Source organism: Bubalus bubalis, chromosome 20 (genome assembly GCF_019923935.1).
Source record: "Bubalus bubalis isolate 160015118507 breed Murrah chromosome 20, NDDB_SH_1, whole genome shotgun sequence".
In the NCBI taxonomy this organism is placed as follows: domain Eukaryota; kingdom Metazoa; phylum Chordata; class Mammalia; order Artiodactyla; family Bovidae; genus Bubalus; species Bubalus bubalis.
The window spans coordinates 2,128,247-2,136,280 of record NC_059176.1 but is presented as its reverse complement, the minus strand read 5'-3'; the positions used below and the strand labels follow the sequence as shown (position 1 = coordinate 2,136,280).

General features: G+C 51.0%; 1 long non-coding RNA gene across 1 annotated transcript; it reads left to right on the top strand.

Moving 5' to 3' along the window:
* The first annotated feature begins 695 nt into the window (after positions 1-695).
* On the top strand, positions 696-4,088 carry LOC102395423. The gene is made up of 3 exons (XR_003105248.3): positions 696-2,300; positions 2,532-2,624; positions 3,085-4,088. It is a non-coding gene; the product is annotated as an uncharacterized LOC102395423 (long non-coding RNA).
* The last annotated feature ends 3,946 nt before the right edge of the window (positions 4,089-8,034 follow it).

The window sequence follows — 8,034 nt, the reverse complement described above, 5'->3', positions numbered from 1 at the left end:
TGTCATGCCCACCGAAGGGCCACACACAAGTCAGGACTCCCCTTCCTCTGAGCAGGCTGAGTCCGCACCCCACTGGGCCCTTTCCTTGACCCAGCACTGCAGGCAGTCAGGCACGGACGGGGCTTCTCCCCTTCTTGGCACCCCCGCCCCCACAACTGCTGCCCACCCCATCCCTTTCTCCCCCTGCCCTACTCCCAGCTGGAAACATCCTCACCTCTCCTCTCCATTCAGACCCTTTTCCACTAAAGGGGTTTTTCTAATGTGGAAATCATACCCGCCTACTGCCTCTCAGGGACCCCGCAGTGGCTCCCTCAGGGGGCTGAGACAGAAACATCATTTTGCTGACAAAGGTGTGCTAAGTCGCCTCCGTCGTGTCTGACTCGTTGCGACCCCATGGACTCTAGCCCACCAGGCTCCTCTGTCCATGGGATTCTCCAGGCAAGAATACTGGAGTGGGTGGCTATTTCTTCCTCCAGAGGATCTTCCCGACCCAGGGATCGAAGCCCCCAGTCTCCTGTGTCTCCTGTACGGCAGGCAGGTTCTTTACCATTAGCGCCACCTGCGAAGCCCGAGGTGGCGGGGGAATAAGTTAAAGCTCTGGGGATTTAGACCTTCCGTGCCCAGGCCTATTCCCCTCTGCAGGACAGGCCCTCCCACCTCCACCCGCCCCAGGCCAACTCCTACCCCTCCCACTCCGCCCTCAGGCAGCCCTCCACCCGCACAATCCCTGCCTCTCCCCTCCCCCCTCCGCGGGTGTGTGGGAGGAACCGGGGGGAAGGAGGCTCGTGTTCCGCCCCCGCGGTTCCCGGGGAAACCGGTTTCCACAAACCTTGGCTGCGAACCAATCGTGGTTCCGTTCGCTCCTCTGGGGCATCAGAATAGTAATATTTTCGGTGATCAAGGTTAGAAAAGAACTTGATAGGAAGGCAGCCAGCAGTCTGTTTCTCCGTTTCGCTCTACTGGACGCGGCCCTGAGGGGGTGTGTCCACCACGGGGTCCCCCGCCGCCCAGCACGGAGTGGCGCTCACCGCGCGCCCCAGCGCCGCCTCCATCTCGTGAGCGCACGGCAGACCCCGCAGCAGCAGGCCGCCGAACCTCAGCGCGGGGGCAGCTGGGGGGCTGTGCCCATGCCCACACAGGCCCCTGTTGCTGCTACTGGGCCGAGGTGCTGGGTCACCGCCCCGGCGCGGGCGGGGGCGGGGGGCGTCGTTGGCGGAGGGGCGCCCCTGCCCAGGATGCGGCCAGCGCTATATACACCGGAGCCTCGGCTCATCCCTGCGGGCACCTCGTGAGGCCGGTGTCGTTTGAAGCCCAGAGAGGGTTCGTCACTCGTGCAGGGCCAGGGCGCGGGGGCCTGTAGTGCCCGGGGCTCGAACCTGGCAGAGCAGGCGCCCGCCCCGCGGCCGCGGTGCCAGGCGCGTTCTCGGAGCCTCGGGGGCTCGCTGCGCCACTGCCTCCGCCTCGAGTGGGCGGGGCCTCCAGGTGGGCGGGGCTTCACCCCAGGTTGGGGGGTCCACGCGGTACCTCGCCTTGACGGATAGACGCGCACACATCACCCTACACCACACTAGATCACACACCCAACACACCCATCTCTCTCTCACACACACACACACACACCCCTCGTCCTGGTGTGAGGCCTAAATAGCATTCTCCTCTCTTCCTGGGATCCGCCTAGGGGCCCCGTGGGAAGAAGAGAAGACAGTGCTGGGCCTGGACACTATGGATTCATTCATTTCCGACCTCGACTGTTTCCTCCGTGCTGGCCTCAAGGCCCCAGGTTGCGGTTCTCTGCCTGCAGGAAGCTTGTTGGAGGTCGTGACCAGTGCAGGTTGCGCAATTCCGTCTCCAGGTTTCTGTTCTTCCTCAAGCGTCCTGCCCTTGGCGTTCCCTCCTCCACTCCCGCAACATCCTGGCCTCCGTTCCCGCCCAGCCGCTGTGCAGTGGCCCCTGGTCAGCCAGCCCTCCCCGCCTCCCACCCCTGCTCTCCCACATTTCAGGTGCTTCCAGTTCCCCCATTATTCATGACGCTGTCACACTAGTTAGGGGCCTGTGGGAAAACAGATGGCTTCCGCGAACCAGGGAAATTCCAGGAGGATTATTTACAAAGGGGACTACTTACCAAATGGGCAGGGCCACGGGGACCAGCGGAAGAGTCCAGCCCTCCAGGACCAGCGCAGGGGGGACAGTCACCAACCCCAGGGCTGGAGGGAAGCAGCAGGGGAGGTCCCCAGCAAATGAAAAAGAAGTCACCAAGGGGGCACCTGACCCTGACCTTGAGAGCAATGACATTCGATCAGGTACCAGCCTGTCCAAGGCCCCCTGACCTCCCACTAGGGCACTTCACTGGGCCAGCCCACTGGGTTCTGAGTGCCAGGAGGCTGTGGATACAGGCCATGGAGATAGACTTCCTCCGGCAGGAGACAAGATTCAAACATAGTTGTGATGCTAAATCCTGCACTCTATACACACCTTGCCTTATTTTATGAGCTTAGAATCCATTTCACAATTATTGCTTGGATATTTTGTAGAAAGAAGTCGACCAGATGAGCTTTCAGACGGGACCTGTGCTTGGACAGTGGAGCCCCACCACCTGTTATATAGGTCTGGCTGTGTAATTTTGGGTAAGTTACATAAACTTTCTGTGCCTCAGTTTGTTCCTCTGTAAAATGGGGATAACAGTGCCTTCCTCAGGGATTTCTGTCTGGATTACACACGTGACGAGTGTGGCACACAGTGAATGCCAAGCGGGCATTTGCTGCCGCCCTGAACTGGGTAAGGTGCTGCTGCCAGATCAGGAGGGTCCCCGGCTCCAGAGCCACTGCCCCCATCCACAGTTCTGCAGCCTTGGGTGCCTAGGCATGCCAGCCTAACCCTAAAAAGCCCTCACCGGCTGAAGAGCGGAGCCTTCTCTTCTCGTTCTCTCTCCCCCCGGCCCCCGCCTCAGCCTCCTCCGCACAGACACAACACAACATGAGCTAGAGCAGGGTATCTGTCCTTTCTGCCAACCCCAGAGACGGCGGCTGCTGGCACTCCTCTCAGTAAGTGGGGATAAAGTGACTGACTGCTACCACTTGTACCCAGGTGCCCGAGACGATTCTGTACAAGTTCCGGAATTTCCTCCAAGTGAATAAGGACACCTGACATGCCTCCAAGTGACCCTGAAGGGTAATTGCCAGCCCTTAGCCTGCCTGGCTGAGCAAGGAGGGCGGTGCTGCCGAATGAGGTGTGAAGAGCCCAGCAAGGCCATGTGGGAGCCTTGCTGGAGAACATTGGTCTTCACAGATGGGCCCTGCTGGGCCAGAAGGGGGATGTACACGGCACGTGGGCACACCCACACCCACACAACACGTGTAGGTCACAGCCCATCGCTTGCTTGTCACCTCCCCAATCAGCTTCTAAATCTCCCTACTTGTAAGAAGTGATTACAATCAGAAAGATCTGATTCAAATTCCAATTCAAAACCCCAATTTATATTATTATGAAAATAATCTGTGGACTTGAGTTCTCAAAAATTGTATTTATCTGTTTAATTCTGGTTGCACTGGGTCTCTGTTGCGGTGCGCTGGCTTCTCATTGTGGTGGCTTCTCTGGTGGGGCACAGGCTCTAGGGTGTGGGCTCTGTAACTATGGCACAGAGGCTCAGTTGCCCCGTGGCATGTGGAATCTTCCTGGACCAGGGATCAAACCCGTGTCCCCTGCATTGGAGTCAGATTCTTATCCACTGTACCACCAGGGAAGTACTCTCTGGACTTGATTTTTCACTAGATTTTTAACTATTGCAAATAGAATGCCAGTACTTCTGATGGATGACTCACAGGCCCATGTCCGACTCACATGCCCCAGGGGAACCTCTTTCAATTATTTTGTGTGTGTGTGAGAGACCTTCATATTTATGGAAATTATGCTTATGTTGTTATTTCTTGAGTTTTCAGTTCGACGTATTATCAACTATCTCCCTTCTATGACAGATGAGAATTTAGCAACCTTACTTGCCTCTCCCAAAACATATTTTCCCTTTTCAGTTCAGTTCAGAAGCTCAGTCGTGTCCGACTCTTTGCGACCCCATGAACCGCAGCATGCTAGGCCTCCCTGTACATCACCAACTCCCGGAGTTCACTGAAACTCACATCCATTGAGTCAGTGATGCCATCCAACCACCTCATCCTCTGTCGTCCCCTTCTCCTCCTGCCCTCAATCTTTCCCACCATCGGGGTCTTTTCAAATGAGTCAGCTCTCCACATCAGGTGGCCAAAGTATTGGAGTTTCAGCTTCAACATCACTCCCTCCAGTGAACACCCAGGACTGATCTCCTTTAGGATGGACTGGTTGGATCTTCTTTCAGTCCAAGGGACTTTCAAGAGTCTTCTCCAACACCACAGTTCAAAAGCATCAATTCTTCAGGGCTCAGCTTTCTTTATAGTCCAACTCTCACATCTATACATGACCACTGGAAAAACCATAGCCTTGACTAGATGGACCTTTGTTGACAAAGTAATGTCTCTGCTTTTTAATAGTCTGTCTAGGTTGGCCATAACTTTCCTTCCAAGGAGTAAGCATCTTTTAATTTCATGGCTGCAATCACCATCTGCAGTGATTTTGGAGCCCAGAAAAATAAAGTCAGCCACTTTTTCCACTGTTTCCCCATCTATTTCCCATGAAGTGATGGGATCGGACGCCATGATCTTAGTTTTCTGAATGTTGAGCTTTAAGCCAACTTTTTCACTCTCTTCTTTCACTTTCAACAGGCTCTTTAGTTCTTCTTCACTTTCTGCCGTAAGGGTGGTGTCATCTGCATATCTGAGGTTATTGATATTTCTCCCAGCAATCTTGATTCCAGCTTGTGCTTCCTCCAGCCCAGTGTTTCCCTCTTCATAGCACAGCTATATCATATTTCTGGTTTAAGCAATATTCAGAATTTCATTATTTTACCTTTATACATACTGTTCACGGCTGAGCTAAGCTGTGTACGGACTGTTTTGCTAGGACACATGTTTTGTTAACGCCTATTATCTCACTGGTGATTGGTGGGCAGGGCCATGACGTCAGCACAACCCGGGTCTCTCTCACACAATTTTCTCCAGTGTGTTAATGTTTTTGAGGTCAGCAGAGACAAGAATTCCAACAATTAAAAGAGGTCCTTAATAGTATATGAAGGCCTTAAAAAGTTAAAGTAAGCTGGAAAATCCCATAGGAAAGTCTTAGTGCAAGAAGAGTACTCTAGGGCCATTTCACTCCTCTCTGTGTTCAGTCTGGCTGGGGAAGCTGAGCGTGCCGATGAAGGAGCTGCAAAGACGTGCCCTTCTATTAAAACATTTCTTAAAAAAAAATTTATTTGGCTGCCTTGGGTCTTCGTTGCCTCAGGCAGGATCTTTCATCGCTGGGCACAGTCTCTTTAGTTGTGGTACTCCAGCTTAAGTTGCTCCAGGGCATGTGGGATCTTAGTTCCCTGACCAGGATGGAACCTGCTTCTGGTTTCTTAATCACTGGAGCACTAGGGACGCCTCAAAACGTTTTGTTTTGATAAACAGAGCTACCTCCAGATTGTATCTTTTTTTAAAGGTTTCTTTATTTTTGGCTGTGCTGCGTCTTCACTGGTGTGTGGGGGCTTCTCTTGTTGCAAAGCCCAGGGCTCTAGGGCTGGTGGGCTCAGTAGTTGTGACTCATGGGCTTAGTTGCTCCTGGGAGTGTTGGATCTTCCTGGACCAGGAATCAAACCCGTGTCCCCTGCATTGGCAGGCAAATTCTTAACCACTAGGCCACCAGGGAAGTCCTCCAGACTGGGTTTTTATTGTTGATTAAACTGGTCTCTTTTCGAGGCGAACGTCTTCAAGGGTCAACATCTCTGAGAAGGAAGCAGAAGCCTGAAGGCTGAGACTGCACAGGGCGGCGAGATGCTGATGCCAGAGGAGAAATGACTGTGCTCGTATCTTTATTAGTGTCCTTGCTGTGTGTGCTGGGGCTCAGCTTACAAAGTTGTGCAAAATATAATCTTAATAAAGGATGTGTATCCAGAGTATAGAAAGAATTCTTATGACTCAATAATAAGACAAACAACCCAATAAAAAATGAGCAAAGGATTTTGAAGAGACACTTCAGCAGAGATAGAGATGACATATAAGCACATGAAAAGATCATCATCGGACCTCATCATGAGCTACCATCACACACCAGCTATAAAGACTAAAATGAATGAATGACAATGTCAAGTGTTGAGAAGGAAGTGGGGCGCAGGGAACACTCACACAGGGCTGCTGGGAATGCAAAATGGTTCAGCCCCTTGGGAAAAGTTGTGTATTTTATTTTCTTTCTTTTTTTAAAAAAAAGTTATTTCTTTTTTATCAAAGGATGATTGCTTTACAGAATTCTGTTGTTTTCTGTCAACCCTCAACATGAAACAGCCGTAGGTATACATATATCCCCTCCTGTTTGAACCTCCCTCCCATCTCCCGCCCATCCCACCTCTCTAGGTTGATTCAGAGCTCCTGTTTGAGTTTCCTGAGCCATACAGCAAATTCCCGTTGACTATCTATTTTACATATGGTAATGTAAGTTTCCATGTTACTTTTTCCATGCATTTCACCCTCTGTATTTTATTTTCTTAAACTGAGCAAAGGTCCGTCTAGTCAAGGCTATGGTTTTTCCAGTGGTCATGTATGGATGTGAGAGTTGGACTGTGAAGAAAGCTGAGTGCCGAAGAATTGATGCTTTTGAACTGTGGTGTTGGAGAAGACTCTTGAGAGTCCCTTGGACTGCAAGGAGATCCAACCAGTCCATTCTGAAGGAGATCAGTCCTGGATGTTCTTTGGAAGGAATGATGCTAAAGCTGAAAGTCCAGTACTTTGGCCACCTCATGCGAAGAGTTGACACATTGGAAAAGACTCTGATGCTGGGAGGGATTGGGGGCAGGAGGAGAAGGGGACAACAGAGGATGAGATGGCTGGATGGCATCACCGACTCGATGGACGTGAGTTTGAGTGAACTCCAGGAGTTGGTGATGGACAGGGAGGCCTGGCGTGCTGTGATTCACGCGGTCACAAAGAGTTGGACATGACTGAGTGACTGAACTGAACTGACTGAACTAGACTTCCCTGTTGGTACGGTGGATGAGAATCTGCCTGCTAATGTCCGGGACATGGGTTTGATCCCTGGTCAGGGAAGATTCCACATGCCATGGAGCAACTAAGCCCATGTACCACAACTACTGAGCCCATTGTGGGCTCTAGAGCGCTAGAGCACTAGGTAACAAGTAGCCCCTGCTCACTGCAACTAGAGAAAGCCCGAACGCAGCAATGAAGACTCAGTGCAGTAAAAAAGAAAATTAACTAGTTAAAACATTGAGGTATAGTGGATTTACTATACATGACCACAGGAAAAACCATAGCCTTGACTAGACGAACCTTTGTTGGCAAAGTAATGTCTCTGCTTTTGAATATGCTGTCTCGGTTGGACATAACTTTCCTTCCAAGGAGTAAGCATCCTTTAATTTCATGGCTGTAGTCACCATCTGTAGTGATTTTGGAGCACAGAAAAATAAAGTCTGACACTGTTTCCACTGTTTCCCATCTATTTCCCATGAAGTGGTGGGACCGGATGCCATGATGTTCGTTTTCTGAATGTTGAGCTTAAAGCCAACTTTTTCACTCTCCACTTTCACTTTCATCAAGAGGCTTTTGAGTTCCTCTTCACTTTCTGCCATAAGGGTGGTGTCATCTGCATATCTGAGGTTATTGATATTTCTCCCGGCAATCTTGATTCCAGCTTGTGTTTCTTCCAGTCCAGCGTTTCTCATGATGTACTCTGCATAGAAGTTACATAAACAGGGTGACAATAGACAGCCTTGACGAACTCCTTTTCCTATTTGGAACCAGTCTGTTGTTCCATGTCCAGTTCTAACTGTTGCTTCCTGACCTGCATACAAATTTCTCAAGAGGCAGATCAGGTGGTCTGGTATTCCCATCTCTTTCAGAATTTTCCACAGTTTATTGTGATCCACACAGTCAAAGGCTTTGGCATAGTCAATAAAGCAGAAAT